The sequence below is a fragment of the Aulostomus chinensis genome, chromosome 1 (assembly GCF_037954235.1).
Source record: "Aulostomus chinensis isolate RoL2024-O1b breed Wild chromosome 1, RoL_Achi_v1.0, whole genome shotgun sequence".
In the NCBI taxonomy this organism is placed as follows: Eukaryota; Metazoa; Chordata; class Actinopteri; order Syngnathiformes; family Aulostomidae; genus Aulostomus; species Aulostomus chinensis.
The window spans coordinates 6,708,368-6,724,125 of record NC_141320.1 but is presented as its reverse complement, the minus strand read 5'-3'; positions in this window follow the sequence as shown (position 1 = coordinate 6,724,125).

Below are 15,758 nucleotides of genomic sequence, written 5' to 3'. Positions count from 1 at the left end.
TGAGAGTTGCTACGAACCGCAAAATGATGCTACAGTGATATAATGAGGGTTGCTATTTACCTAAGAAATGATGCTACAGTGATGTGGTGAGAGTTGCTACGAACCTCAAAATGATGCTACAGTAATGTCGTGAGAGTTGCTACTATCCTCGAAATGATGCAACAGTGATGTAGTGAGAGTTGCTACGATTCTCAAAATGATGCTAAAGTGATGTAATGAGAGTTGCTAAAAAACCTAAAAAGTGATTCTACAGTGATGTGGTGAGAGTTGATAGTAATTTCAAAATAATGCGAAAGCGGTGTAATGAGAGTTGCTACTTCCCTAAGAAATGATGCGACAGTGATGTGGTGACAGTTGCTACGAACCTCAAAATGATTCTACAGTGATGTAATGAGGGTTGCTATTTACCTAAGAAATGATGCCACATTGATGTGGTGAGAGTTGCTATGAACCTCAAAATGATGCTACAGTGATGTAGTGAGAGTTGCTACTAATCTCAAAATCATGGTACAGTAATGTCGTGAGAGTTGCTACGAACCTCGAAATGATTCTAAATTGATGTAATGAGAGTTGCTACAAACCTAAGAAGTGATGCTACAGTGATGTGGTGAGAGTTGATGGTAATTTCAAAATAATGCTACAGTTGCAACTTCCCTAAGAAATGATGCTACAGTGATGTTATGAGAGTTGCTACTAATCTCAAAATCATGCTACAGTAATGTCGTGAGAGTTGCTACGAATCTCAAAATGATGCTAAAGTGATGTCATGAGAGTTGCTACAAACCTAAGAAGTGATGCTACAGTGATGTGGTGAGAGTTGATAGTAATTTCAAAATAATGCTAAAGCGGTGTAATGAGAGTTGCTACTTCCCTAAGAAATGATGCTACAATGATGTAGTGAGAGTTGCTACGAACCTCAAAATGATGCAACAGTGATGTAATGAGGGTTGCTATTTACCTAAGAAATGATGCTACAGTGATGTGGTGAGAGTTGCTACGAATCTCAAAATGATGCGACAGTGATGTCGTGAGAGTTGCTACGATCCTCAAAATGATGCTAAAGTGATGTAATGAGAGTTGCGATAAACCTAAGAAGTGATGCTACAGTGATGTAGTGAGAGTTGATAGTAATTTCAAAATAATGCTAAAGCGGTGTAATGAGAGTTGCTACTTCCCTAAGAAATGATGCGACAGTGATGTGGTGAGAGTTGCTCTAACCTCAAAATAATGGTACAGTGATGTAATGAGGGTTGCTATTTATCTCAGAAATGATGCCACAGTGATGTGGTGAGAGTTGCTACGAACCTCAAAATGATGCTACAGTGATGTGGTGAGAGTTGCTACGAATCTCAAAATGATGCTACAGTGATGTAATGAGGGTTGCTATTTACCTAAGAAATGATGCTACAGTGATGTGGTGAGAGTTGCTAAGAACCTCAAAATGATGCTACAGTGATGTAATGAGGGTTGCTATTTACCTAAGAAATGATGCCACAGTGATGTGGTGAGAGTTGCTCCGAACCTCAAAATGATGCTACAGTGATGTAAAGAGAGTTGCTACGAATCTCAAAACGATGCTAAAGTAATGTCGTGAGAGTTGCTACTATCCTCAAAATGATGATAAGTGATGTAATGAGAGTTGCTACAAACCTAAGAAGTGATGCTACAGTGATGTGGTGAGAGTTGCTACGAACCTCAAAATGATGCGACAGTAATGTCGTGAGAGTTGCTACGAATCTCAAAATGATGCTAAAGTGATGTAATGAGAGTTGCTAAAAACCTAAGAAGTGATGCTACAATGATGTGGTGAGAGTTGATCGTAATTTCAAAATAATGCTAAAGCAGTGTAATGAGAGTTGCTACTAATCTCAAAAACATGGTACAGTAATGTCGTGAGAGTTGCTACTAACCTCGAAATGATTCTAAAGTGATGTCATGAGAGTTGCTACAAACCTAAGAAGTGATGCTACAGTGATGTGGTGAGAGTTGATAGTAATTTCAAAATAATGCTAAAGTGATGTAATGAGAGTTGCTACTTCCCTAAGAAATGATGCTACAGTGATGTGGTGAGAGTTGCTACGAACCTCAAAATGATGCTACAGTGATGTAATGAGGGTTGCTATTTACCTAAGAAATTATGCTACAGTGATGTGGTGAGAGTTGCTACGAACCTCAAAATGATGCTACAGTGATGTGGTGAGAGTTGTTACGAACCGCAAAATGATACTACAGTGATATAATGAGGGTTGCTATTTACCAAAGAAATGATGCTACAGTGATGTGGTGAGAGTTGCTACGAAACTCAAAATGATGCTACAGTGATGTAATGAGGGTTGCTATTTACCTAAGAAATGATGCTACAGTGATGTGGTGAGAGTTGTTACGAATCTCAAAATGATGCTACAGTGATGTGGTGAGAGTTGCTACGAACCACAAAATGATGCTACAGTGATGTAATGAGGGTTGCTATTTACCTAAGAAATGATGCTACAGTGATGTGGTGAGAGTTGCTACGAACCTCAAAATGATGCTACAGTGATGTAATGAGGGTTGCTATTTACCTAAGAAATGATGCCACAGTGATGTGGTGAGAGTTGCTACGAACCTCAAAATGATGCTACAGTGATGTAAAGAGAGTTGCTACGAATCTCAAAACGATGCTAAAGTAATGTCGTGAGAGTTACTACTATCCTCAAAATGATGCTAAAGTGATGTAATGAGAGTTGCTACAAACCTAAGAAGTGATGCTACAGTGATGTGGTGAGAGTTGATAGTAATTTCAAAATAATGCTAAAGCGGTGTAATGAGAGTTGCTACTTCCCTAAGAAATGATGCTACAATGATGTAGTGAGAGTTGCTACGAACCTCAGAATGATGCAACAGTGATGTAATGAGGGTTGCTATTTACCGAAGAAATGATGCTACAGTGATGTGGTGAGAGTTGCTACGAATCTCAAAATGATGCGACAGTGATGTCATGAGAGTTGCTACAGTCCTCAAAATGATGCTCAAGTGATGTAATGAGAGTTGCGACAATCCTAAGAAGTGATGCTACAGTGGTGTAGTGAGAGTTGATAGTAATTTCAAAATAATGCTAAAGCGGTGTAATGAGAGTTGTTACTTCCCTAAGAAATGATGCGACAGTGATGTGGTGAGAGTTGCTCTAACCTCAAAATGATGGTACAGTGATGTAATGAGGGTTGCTATTTACCTAAGAAATGATGCCACAGTGATGTGGTGAGAGTTGCTACGAACCTCAAAATGATGCTACAGTGATTTGGTGAGAGTTGCTATGAATCTCAAAATGATGCGACAGTAATGTCGTGAGAGTTGCTAGGAATCTCAAAATGATGCTAAAGTGATGTAATGAGAGTTGCTAAAAACCTAAGAAGTGATGCTACAGTGATGTGGTGAGAGTTGATAGTAATTTCAAAATAATGCTAAAGCAGTGTAATGAGAGTTGCTACTTCCCTAAGAAATGATGCAACAGTGATGTAGTGAGCGTTGCTACGAACCTCAAAATGATGCTACAGTGATGTAATGAGGGTTGCTATTTTCCAAAGAAATGATGCTACAGTGATGTGGTGAGAGTTGCTACGAACCTCAAAATGATGCTACAGTGATGTAATGAGAGTTGCTACGAATCTCAAAATGATGTTAAAGTAATGTCGTGAGAGTTGCTACTATCCTCAAAATGATGCAACAGTGATGTAGTGAGAGTTGCTACGATCTTCAAAATGATGCTAAAGTGATGTCATGAGAGTTGCGACAAACCGAAGAAGTGATGCTACAGTGATGTAGTGAGAGTTGCTACGAACCGCAAAATGATGCTCCAGTGATATGATGAGGGTTGCTATTTACCTAAGAAATGATGCTACAGTGATGTGGTGAGAGTTGCTACGAATTTCAAAATGATGCTACAGTGATATAATGAGAGTTGCTACAAACCTAAGAAATGATGCGACAGTGATGTGGTGAGAGTTGCTACGAACCTCAAAATGATGCTACAGTGATGTGGTGAGAGTTGCTACGAATCTCAAAATGATGCCACAGTGATGTAGTGAGAGTTGCTACGAACCTCAAAATGATGCGACAGTGATGTGATGAGAGTTGCTACGAATCTCAAAATGATGCGACAGTGATGTAGTGAGAGTTGCTACGAACCTAAGAAGTGATGCTACAGTGATGTAATGAGAGTTGCTACTAATCTCAAAATCATGCTACAGTAATGTCGTGAGAGTTGCTACGAATTTCAAAATGATGCTAAAGTGATGTAATGAGAGTTGCTACAAACCTAAGAAGTGATGCTACAGTGATGTGGTGAGAGTTGATAGTAATTTCAAAATAATGCTAAAGCGGTGTAATGAGAGTTCCTACTTCCCCAAGAAATGATTCTACAATGATGTAGTGAGAGTTGCTACGAACCTCAAAATGATGCAACAGTGATGTAATGACGGTTGCTATTTACCTAAGAAATGATGCTACAGTGATGTGGTGAGAGTTGCTACGAACCTCAAAATGATGCTACAGTGATGTGGTGAGAGTTGCTATGAACCTCAAAATGATGCTACAGTGATGTGGTGAGAGTTGCTACGAATCACAAAATGATGCGACAGTGATGTAGTGAGAGTTGCTACGAACCTAAGAAGTGATGCTACAGTGATGTAATGAGAGTTGCTACAAATCTTAAAATCATGCAACAGTAATGTCGTGAGAGTTGCTACGAATCTCAAAATGATGCTAAAGTGATGTAATGAGAGTTGCTACAAACCTAAGAAGTGATGCTACAATGATGTAGTGAGAGTTGCTACGAACCTCAAAATGATGCTACAGTGATGTAATGAGGGTTGCTATTTACCTAAGAAATGATGCTACAGTGATGTGGTGAGAGTTGCTATTTACCTAAGAAATGATGCTACAGTTATGTGGTGAGAGTTGCCACGAACCTCAAAATGATGCAACAGTGATGTCGTGAGAGTTGATAGTAATTTCAAAATCACGCTAAAGTGATGCAATGAGAGTTGTTACTTTCCTAAGAAATGATGCTACAGTGATGTGGTGAGAGTTGCTACGATCCTCAAAATGATTCTAAAGTGATGTAATGAGAGTTGCTACAAACCTAAGAAATGATGCTACAGTGATGTGGTGAGAGTTGCTACGAACCTCAAAATGATGCTCCAGAGATGTGGTGAGAGTTGCTACGAATCTCAAAATGATGCGACAGTGATGTCGTGAGAGTTGCTACGATCCTCAAAATGATGCTAAAGTGATGTAATGAGAGTTTCGACAAACCTAAGCAGTGATGCTACAGTGATGTAGTGAGAGTTGATAGTAATTTCAAAATAATGCTAAAGCGGTGTAATGAGAGTTGCTACTTCCCTAAGAAATGATGCGACAGTGATGTGGTGAGAGTTGCTACGAACCTCAAAATGATGGTACAGTGATGTAATGAGGGTTGCTATTTACCTAAGAAATGATGCCACAGTGATGTGGTGAGAGTTGCTATGAACCTCAAAATGATGCTACAGTGATGTGGTGAGAGTTGCTACGAATCTCAAAATGATGCGACAGTAATGTCGTGAGAGTTGCTACTATCCTCAAAATGATGCTAAAGTGATGTAATGAGAGTTGCTACAAACCTAAGAAGTGATGCTATAGTGATGTGGTGAGAGTTGATAGTAATTTCAAAATAATGCTAAAGCGGTGTAATGAGAGTTGCTACTTCACTAAGAAATGATGCTACAATGATGTAGTGAGAGTTGCTACGAACCTCAAAATGATGCAACAGTGATGTAATGAGGGTTGCTATTTACCGAAGAAATGATGCTACAGTGATGTGGTGAGAGTTGCTACGAATCTCAAAATGATGCGACAGTGATGTCATGAGAGTTGCTACAGTCCTCAAAATGATGCTAAAGTGATGTAATGAGAGTTGCGACAATCCTAAGAAGTGATGCTACAGTGGTGTAGTGAGACTTGATAGTAATTTCAAAATAATGCTAAAGCGGTGTAATGAGAGTTGTTACTTCCCTAAGAAATGATGCGACAGTGATGTGGTGAGAGTTGCTCTAACCTCAAAATGATGGTACAGTGATGTAATGAGGGTTGCTATTTACCTAAGAAATGATGCCACAGTGATGTGGTGAGAGTTGCTCCGAACCTCAAAATGATGCTACAGTGATGTAAAGAGAGTTGCTACGAATCTCAAAACGATGCTAAAGTAATGTCGTGAGAGTTGCTACTATCCTCAAAATGATGCTAAAGTGATGTAATGAGAGTTGCTACAAACCTAAGAAGTGATGCTACAGTGATGTGGTGAGAGTTGCTACGAACCTCAAAATGATGCGACAGTAATGTCGTGAGAGTTGCTACGAATCTCAAAATTATGCTAAAGTGATGTAATGAGAGTTGCTAAAAACCTAAGAAGTGATGCTACAGTGATGTGGTGAGAGTTGATCGTAATTTCAAAATAATGCTAAAGCAGTGTAATGAGAGTTGCTACTAATCTCAAAAACATGGTACAGTAATGTCGTGAGAGTTGCTACTAACCTCGAAATGATTCTAAAGTGATGTCATGAGAGTTGCTACAAACCTAAGAAGTGATGCTACAGTGATGTGGTGAGAGTTGATAGTAATTTCAAAATAATGCTAAAGTGATGTAATGAGAGTTGCTACTTCCCTAAGAAATGATGCTACAGTGATGTGGTGAGAGTTGCTACGAACCTCAAAATGATGCTACAGTGATGTAATGAGGGTTGCTATTTACCTAAGAAATGATGCTGCAGTGATGTGGTGAGAGTTGCTACGAATCTCAAAATGATGCGACAGTGATGTCATGAGAGTTGCTACAGTCCTCAAAATGATGCTAAAGTGATGTAATGAGAGTTGCGACAATCCTAAGAAGTGATGCTACAGTGGTGTAGTGAGAGTTGATAGTAATTTCAAAATAATGCTAAAGCGGTGTAATGAGAGTTGTTACTTCCCTAAGAAATGATGCGACAGTGATGTGGTGAGAGTTGCTCTAACCTCAAAATGATGGTACAGTGATGTAATGAGGGTTGCTATTTACCTAAGAAATGATGCCACAGTGATGTGGTGAGAGTTGCTCCGAACCTCAAAATGATGCTACAGTGATGTAAAGAGAGTTGCTACGAATCTCAAAACGATGCTAAAGTAATGTCGTGAGAGTTGCTACTATCCTCAAAATGATGCTAAAGTGATGTAATGAGAGTTGCTACAAACCTAAGAAGTGATGCTACAGTGATGTGGTGAGAGTTGCTACGAACCTCAAAATGATGCGACAGTAATGTCGTGAGAGTTGCTACGAATCTCAAAATTATGCTAAAGTGATGTAATGAGAGTTGCTAAAAACCTAAGAAGTGATGCTACAGTGATGTGGTGAGAGTTGATCGTAATTTCAAAATAATGCTAAAGCAGTGTAATGAGAGTTGCTACTAATCTCAAAAACATGGTACAGTAATGTCGTGAGAGTTGCTACTAACCTCGAAATGATTCTAAAGTGATGTCATGAGAGTTGCTACAAACCTAAGAAGTGATGCTACAGTGATGTGGTGAGAGTTGATAGTAATTTCAAAATAATGCTAAAGTGATGTAATGAGAGTTGCTACTTCCCTAAGAAATGATGCTACAGTGATGTGGTGAGAGTTGCTACGAACCTCAAAATGATGCTACAGTGATGTAATGAGGGTTGCTATTTACCTAAGAAATTATGCTACAGTGATGTGGTGAGAGTTGCTACGAACCTCAAAATGATGCTACAGTGATGTGGTGAGAGTTGTTACGAACCGCAAAATGATACTACAGTGATATAATGAGGGTTGCTATTTACCAAAGAAATGATGCTACAGTGATGTGGTGAGAGTTGCTACGAAACTCAAAATGATGCTACAGTGATGTAATGAGGGTTGCTATTTACCTAAGAAATGATGCTACAGTGATGTGGTGAGAGTTGTTACGAATCTCAAAATGATGCTACAGTGATGTGGTGAGAGTTGCTACGAACCACAAAATGATGCTACAGTGATGTAATGAGGGTTGCTATTTACCTAAGAAATGATGCTACAGTGATGTGGTGAGAGTTGCTACGAACCTCAAAATGATGCTACAGTGATGTAATGAGGGTTGCTATTTACCTAAGAAATGATGCCACAGTGATGTGGTGAGAGTTGCTCCGAACCTCAAAATGATGCTACAGTGATGTAAAGAGAGTTGCTACGAATCTCAAAACGATGCTAAAGTAATGTCGTGAGAGTTGCTACTATCCTCAAAATGATGCTAAAGTGATGTAATGAGAGTTGCTACAAACCTAAGAAGTGATGCTACAGTGATGTGGTGAGAGTTGATAGTAATTTCAAAATAATGCTAAAGCGGTGTAATGAGAGTTGCTACTTCCCTAAGAAATGATGCTACAATGATGTAGTGAGAGTTGCTACGAACCTCAGAATGATGCAACAGTGATGTAATGAGGGTTGCTATTTACCGAAGAAATGATGCTACAGTGATGTGGTGAGAGTTGCTACGAATCTCAAAATGATGCGACAGTGATGTCATGAGAGTTGCTACAGTCCTCAAAATGATGCTAAAGTGATGTAATGAGAGTTGCGACAATCCTAAGAAGTGATGCTACAGTGGTGTAGTGAGAGTTGATAGTAATTTCAAAATAATGCTAAAGCGGTGTAATGAGAGTTGTTACTTCCCTAAGAAATGATGCGACAGTGATGTGGTGAGAGTTGCTCTAACCTCAAAATGATGGTACAGTGATGTAATGAGGGTTGCTATTTACCTAAGAAATGATGCCACAGTGATGTGGTGAGAGTTGCTACGAACCTCAAAATGATGCTACAGTGATTTGGTGAGAGTTGCTACGAATCTCAAAATGATGCGACAGTAATGTCGTGAGAGTTGCTAGGAATCTCAAAATGATGCTAAAGTGATGTAATGAGAGTTGCTAAAAACCTAAGAAGTGATGCTACAGTGATGTGGTGAGAGTTGATAGTAATTTCAAAATAATGCTAAAGCAGTGTAATGAGAGTTGCTACTTCCCTAAGAAATGATGCGACAGTGATGTAGTGAGCGTTGCTACGAACCTCAAAATGATGCTACAGTGATGTAATGAGGGTTGCTATTTTCCAAAGAAATGATGCTACAGTGATGTGGTGAGAGTTGCTACGAACCTCAAAATGATGCTACAGTGATGTAATGAGAGTTGCTACGAATCTCAAAATGATGTTAAAGTAATGTCGTGAGAGTTGCTACTATCCTCAAAATGATGCAACAGTGATGTAGTGAGAGTTGCTACGATCTTCAAAATGATGCTAAAGTGATGTAATGAGAGTTGCGACAAACCGAAGAAGTGATGCTACAGTGATGTAGTGAGAGTTGCTACGAACCGCAAAATGATGCTCCAGTGATATGATGAGGGTTGCTATTTACCTAAGAAATGATGCTACAGTGATGTGGTGAGAGTTGCTACGAATTTCAAAATGATGCTACAGTGATATAATGAGAGTTGCTACAAACCTAAGAAATGATGCGACAGTGATGTGGTGAGAGTTGCTACGAACCTCAAAATGATGCTACAGTGATGTGGTGAGAGTTGCTACGAATCTCAAAATGATGCCACAGTGATGTAGTGAGAGTTGCTACGAACCTCAAAATGATGCGACAGTGATGTGATGAGAGTTGCTACGAATCTCAAAATGATGCGACAGTGATGTAGTGAGAGTTGCTACGAACCTAAGAAGTGATGCTACAGTGATGTAATGAGAGTTGCTACTAATCTCAAAATCATGCTACAGTAATGTCGTGAGAGTTGCTACGAATTTCAAAATGATGCTAAAGTGATGTAATGAGAGTTGCTACAAACCTAAGAAGTGATGCTACAGTGATGTGGTGAGAGTTGATAGTAATTTCAAAATAATGCTAAAGCGGTGTAATGAGAGTTCCTACTTCCCCAAGAAATGATTCTACAATGATGTAGTGAGAGTTGCTACGAACCTCAAAATGATGCAACAGTGATGTAATGACGGTTGCTATTTACCTAAGAAATGATGCTACAGTGATGTGGTGAGAGTTGCTACGAACCTCAAAATGATGCTACAGTGATGTGGTGAGAGTTGCTATGAACCTCAAAATGATGCTACAGTGATGTGGTGAGAGTTGCTCCGAACCTCAAAATGATGCTACAGTGATGTAAAGAGAGTTGCTACGAATCTCAAAACGATGCTAAAGTAATGTCGTGAGAGTTGCTACTATCCTCAAAATGATGCTAAAGTGATGTAATGAGAGTTGCTACAAACCTAAGAAGTGATGCTACAGTGATGTGGTGAGAGTTGCTACGAACCTCAAAATGATGCGACAGTAATGTCGTGAGAGTTGCTACGAATCTCAAAATTATGCTAAAGTGATGTAATGAGAGTTGCTAAAAACCTAAGAAGTGATGCTACAGTGATGTGGTGAGAGTTGATCGTAATTTCAAAATAATGCTAAAGCAGTGTAATGAGAGTTGCTACTAATCTCAAAAACATGGTACAGTAATGTCGTGAGAGTTGCTACTAACCTCGAAATGATTCTAAAGTGATGTCATGAGAGTTGCTACAAACCTAAGAAGTGATGCTACAGTGATGTGGTGAGAGTTGATAGTAATTTCAAAATAATGCTAAAGTGATGTAATGAGAGTTGCTACTTCCCTAAGAAATGATGCTACAGTGATTTTAGTGAGAGTTGCTACGAACCTCAAAATGATGCTACAGTGATGTAATGAGGGTTGCTATTTACCTAAGAAATTATGCTACAGTGATGTGGTGAGAGTTGCTACGAACCTCAAAATGATGCTACAGTGATGTGGTGAGAGTTGTTACGAACCGCAAAATGATACTACAGTGATATAATGAGGGTTGCTATTTACCAAAGAAATGATGCTACAGTGATGTGGTGAGAGTTGCTACGAACCTCAAAATGATGCTACAGTGATGTAATGAGGGTTGCTATTTACCTAAGAAATGATGCTACAGTGATGTGGTGAGAGTTGTTACGAATCTCAAAATGATGCTACAGTGATGTGGTGAGAGTTGCTACGAACCACAAAATGATGCTACAGTGATGTAATGAGGGTTGCTATTTACCTAAGAAATGATGCTACAGTGATGTGGTGAGAGTTGCAACGAACCTCAAAATGATGCTACAGTGATGTAATGAGGGTTGCTATTTACCTAAGAAATGATGCCACAGTGATGTGGTGAGAGTTGCTCCGAACCTCAAAATGATGCTACAGTGATGTAAAGAGAGTTGCTACGAATCTCAAAACGATGCTAAAGTAATGTCGTGAGAGTTGCTACTATCCTCAAAATGATGCTAAAGTGATGTAATGAGAGTTGCTACAAACCTAAGAAGTGATTCTACAGTGATGTGGTGAGAGTTGATAGTAATTTCAAAATAATGCTAAAGCGGTGTAATGAGAGTTGCTACTTCCCTAAGAAATGATGCTACAATGATGTAGTGAGAGTTGCTACGAACCTCAGAATGATGCAACAGTGATGTAATGAGGGTTGCTATTTACCGAAGAAATGATGCTACAGTGATGTGGTGAGAGTTGCTACGAATCTCAAAATGATGCGACAGTGATGTCATGAGAGTTGCTACAGTCCTCAAAATGATGCTAAAGTGATGTAATGAGAGTTGCGACAATCCTAAGAAGTGATGCTACAGTGGTGTAGTGAGAGTTGATAGTAATTTCAAAATAATGCTAAAGCGGTGTAATGAGAGTTGTTACTTCCCTAAGAAATGATGCGACAGTGATGTGGTGAGAGTTGCTCTAACCTCAAAATGATGGTACAGTGATGTAATGAGGGTTGCTATTTACCTAAGAAATGATGCCACAGTGATGTGGTGAGAGTTGCTACGAACCTCAAAATGATGCTACAGTGATTTGGTGAGAGTTGCTACGAATCTCAAAATGATGCGACAGTAATGTCGTGAGAGTTGCTAGGAATCTCAAAATGATGCTAAAGTGATGTAATGAGAGTTGCTAAAAACCTAAGAAGTGATGCTACAGTGATGTGGTGAGAGTTGATAGTAATTTCAAAATAATGCTAAAGCAGTGTAATGAGAGTTGCTACTTCCCTAAGAAATGATGCGACAGTGATGTAGTGAGCGTTGCTACGAACCTCAAAATGATGCTACAGTGATGTAATGAGGGTTGCTATTTTCCAAAGAAATGATGCTACAGTGATGTGGTGAGAGTTGCTACGAACCTCAAAATGATGCTACAGTGATGTAATGAGAGTTGCTACGAATCTCAAAATGATGTTAAAGTAATGTCGTGAGAGTTGCTACTATCCTCAAAATGATGCAACAGTGATGTAGTGAGAGTTGCTACGATCTTCAAAATGATGCTAAAGTGATGTAATGAGAGTTGCGACAAACCGAAGAAGTGATGCTACAGTGATGTAGTGAGAGTTGCTACGAACCGCAAAATGATGCTCCAGTGATATGATGAGGGTTGCTATTTACCTAAGAAATGATGCTACAGTGATGTGGTGAGAGTTGCTACGAATTTCAAAATGATGCTACAGTGATATAATGAGAGTTGCTACAAACCTAAGAAATGATGCGACAGTGATGTGGTGAGAGTTGCTACGAACCTCAAAATGATGCTACAGTGATGTGGTGAGAGTTGCTACGAATCTCAAAATGATGCCACAGTGATGTAGTGAGAGTTGCTACGAACCTCAAAATGATGCGACAGTGATGTGATGAGAGTTGCTACGAATCTCAAAATGATGCGACAGTGATGTAGTGAGAGTTGCTACGAACCTAAGAAGTGATGCTACAGTGATGTAATGAGAGTTGCTACTAATCTCAAAATCATGCTACAGTAATGTCGTGAGAGTTGCTACGAATTTCAAAATGATGCTAAAGTGATGTAATGAGAGTTGCTACAAACCTAAGAAGTGATGCTACAGTGATGTGGTGAGAGTTGATAGTAATTTCAAAATAATGCTAAAGCGGTGTAATGAGAGTTCCTACTTCCCCAAGAAATGATTCTACAATGATGTAGTGAGAGTTGCTACGAACCTCAAAATGATGCAACAGTGATGTAATGACGGTTGCTATTTACCTAAGAAATGATGCTACAGTGATGTGGTGAGAGTTGCTACGAACCTCAAAATGATGCTACAGTGATGTGGTGAGAGTTGCTATGAACCTCAAAATGATGCTACAGTGATGTGGTGAGAGTTGCTACGAATCACAAAATGATGCGACAGTGATGTAGTGAGAGTTGCTACGAACCTAAGAAGTGATGCTACAGTGATGTAATGAGAGTTGCTACAAATCTTAAAATCATGCAACAGTAATGTCGTGAGAGTTGCTACGAATCTCAAAATGATGCTAAAGTGATGTAATGAGAGTTGCTACAAACCTAAGAAGTGATGCTACAATGATGTACTGAGAGTTGCTACGAACCTCAAAATGATGCTACAGTGATGTAATGAGGGTTGCTATTTACCTAAGAAATGATGCTACAGTGATGTGGTGAGAGTTGCTATTTACCTAAGAAATGATGCTACAGTTATGTGGTGAGAGTTGCCACGAACCTCAAAATGATGCAACAGTGATGTCGTGAGAGTTGATAGTAATTTCAAAATCACGCTAAAGTGATGCAATGAGAGTTGTTACTTTCCTAAGAAATGATGCTACAGTGATGTGGTGAGAGTTGCTACGATCCTCAAAATGATTCTAAAGTGATGTAATGAGAGTTGCTACAAACCTAAGAAATGATGCTACAGTGATGTGGTGAGAGTTGCTACGAACCTCAAAATGATGCTCCAGAGATGTGGTGAGAGTTGCTACGAATCTCAAAATGATGCGACAGTGATGTCGTGAGAGTTGCTACGATCCTCAAAATGATGCTAAAGTGATGTAATGAGAGTTTCGACAAACCTAAGCAGTGATGCTACAGTGATGTAGTGAGAGTTGATAGTAATTTCAAAATAATGCTAAAGCGGTGTAATGAGAGTTGCTACTTCCCTAAGAAATGATGCGACAGTGATGTGGTGAGAGTTGCTACGAACCTCAAAATGATGGTACAGTGATGTAATGAGGGTTGCTATTTACCTAAGAAATGATGCCACAGTGATGTGGTGAGAGTTGCTATGAACCTCAAAATGATGCTACAGTGATGTGGTGAGAGTTGCTACGAATCTCAAAATGATGCGACAGTAATGTCGTGAGAGTTGCTACTATCCTCAAAATGATGCTAAAGTGATGTAATGAGAGTTGCTACAAACCTAAGAAGTGATGCTATAGTGATGTGGTGAGAGTTGATAGTAATTTCAAAATAATGCTAAAGCGGTGTAATGAGAGTTGCTACTTCACTAAGAAATGATGCTACAATGATGTAGTGAGAGTTGCTACGAACCTCAAAATGATGCAACAGTGATGTAATGAGGGTTGCTATTTACCGAAGAAATGATGCTACAGTGATGTGGTGAGAGTTGCTACGAATCTCAAAATGATGCGACAGTGATGTCATGAGAGTTGCTACAGTCCTCAAAATGATGCTAAAGTGATGTAATGAGAGTTGCGACAATCCTAAGAAGTGATGCTACAGTGGTGTAGTGAGAGTTGATAGTAATTTCAAAATAATGCTAAAGCGGTGTAATGAGAGTTGTTACTTCCCTAAGAAATGATGCGACAGTGATGTGGTGAGAGTTGCTCTAACCTCAAAATGATGGTACAGTGATGTAATGAGGGTTGCTATTTACCTAAGAAATGATGCCACAGTGATGTGGTGAGAGTTGCTACGAACCTCAAAATGATGCTACAGTGATTTGGTGAGAGTTGCTACGAATCTAAAAATGATGCGACAGTAATGTCGTGAGAGTTGCTAGGAATCTGAAAATGATGCTAAAGTGATGTAATGAGAGTTGCTAAAAACCTAAGAAGTGATGCTACAGTGATGAGGTGAGAGTTGATAGTAATTTCAAAATAATGCTAAAGCAGTGTAATGAGAGTTGCTACTTCCCTAAGAAATGATGCGACAGTGATGTAGTGAGCGTTGCTACGAACCTCAAAATGATGCTACAGTGATGTAATGAGGGTTGCTATTTTCCAAAGAAATGATGCTACAGTGATGTGGTGAGAGTTGCTACGAACCTCAAAATGATGCTACAGTGATGTAATGAGAGTTGCTACGAATCTCAAAATGATGCTAAAGTTATGTCGTGAGAGTTGCTACTATCCTCAAAATGATGCAACAGTGATGTAGTGAGAGTTGCTACGATCTTCAAAATGATGCTAAAGTGATGTAATGAGAGTTGCGACAAACCGAAGAAGTGATGCTACAGTGATGTAGTGAGAGTTGCTACGAACCGCAAAATGATGCTCCAGTGATATGATGAGGGTTGCTATTTTCCAAAGAAATGATGCTACAGTGATGTGGTGAGAGTTGCTACGAACCTCAAAATGATGCTACAGTGATGTAATGAGAGTTGCTACGAATCTCAAAATGATGTTAAAGTAATGTCGTGAGAGTTGCTACTATCCTCAAAATGATGCAACAGTGATGTAGTGAGAGTTGCTACGATCTTCAAAATGATGCTAAAGTGATGTAATGAGAGTTGCGACAAACCGAAGAAGTGATGCTACAGTGATGTAGTGAGAGTTGCTACGAACCGCAAAATGATGCTCCAGTGATATGATGAGGGTTGCTATTTACCTAAGAAATGATGCTACAG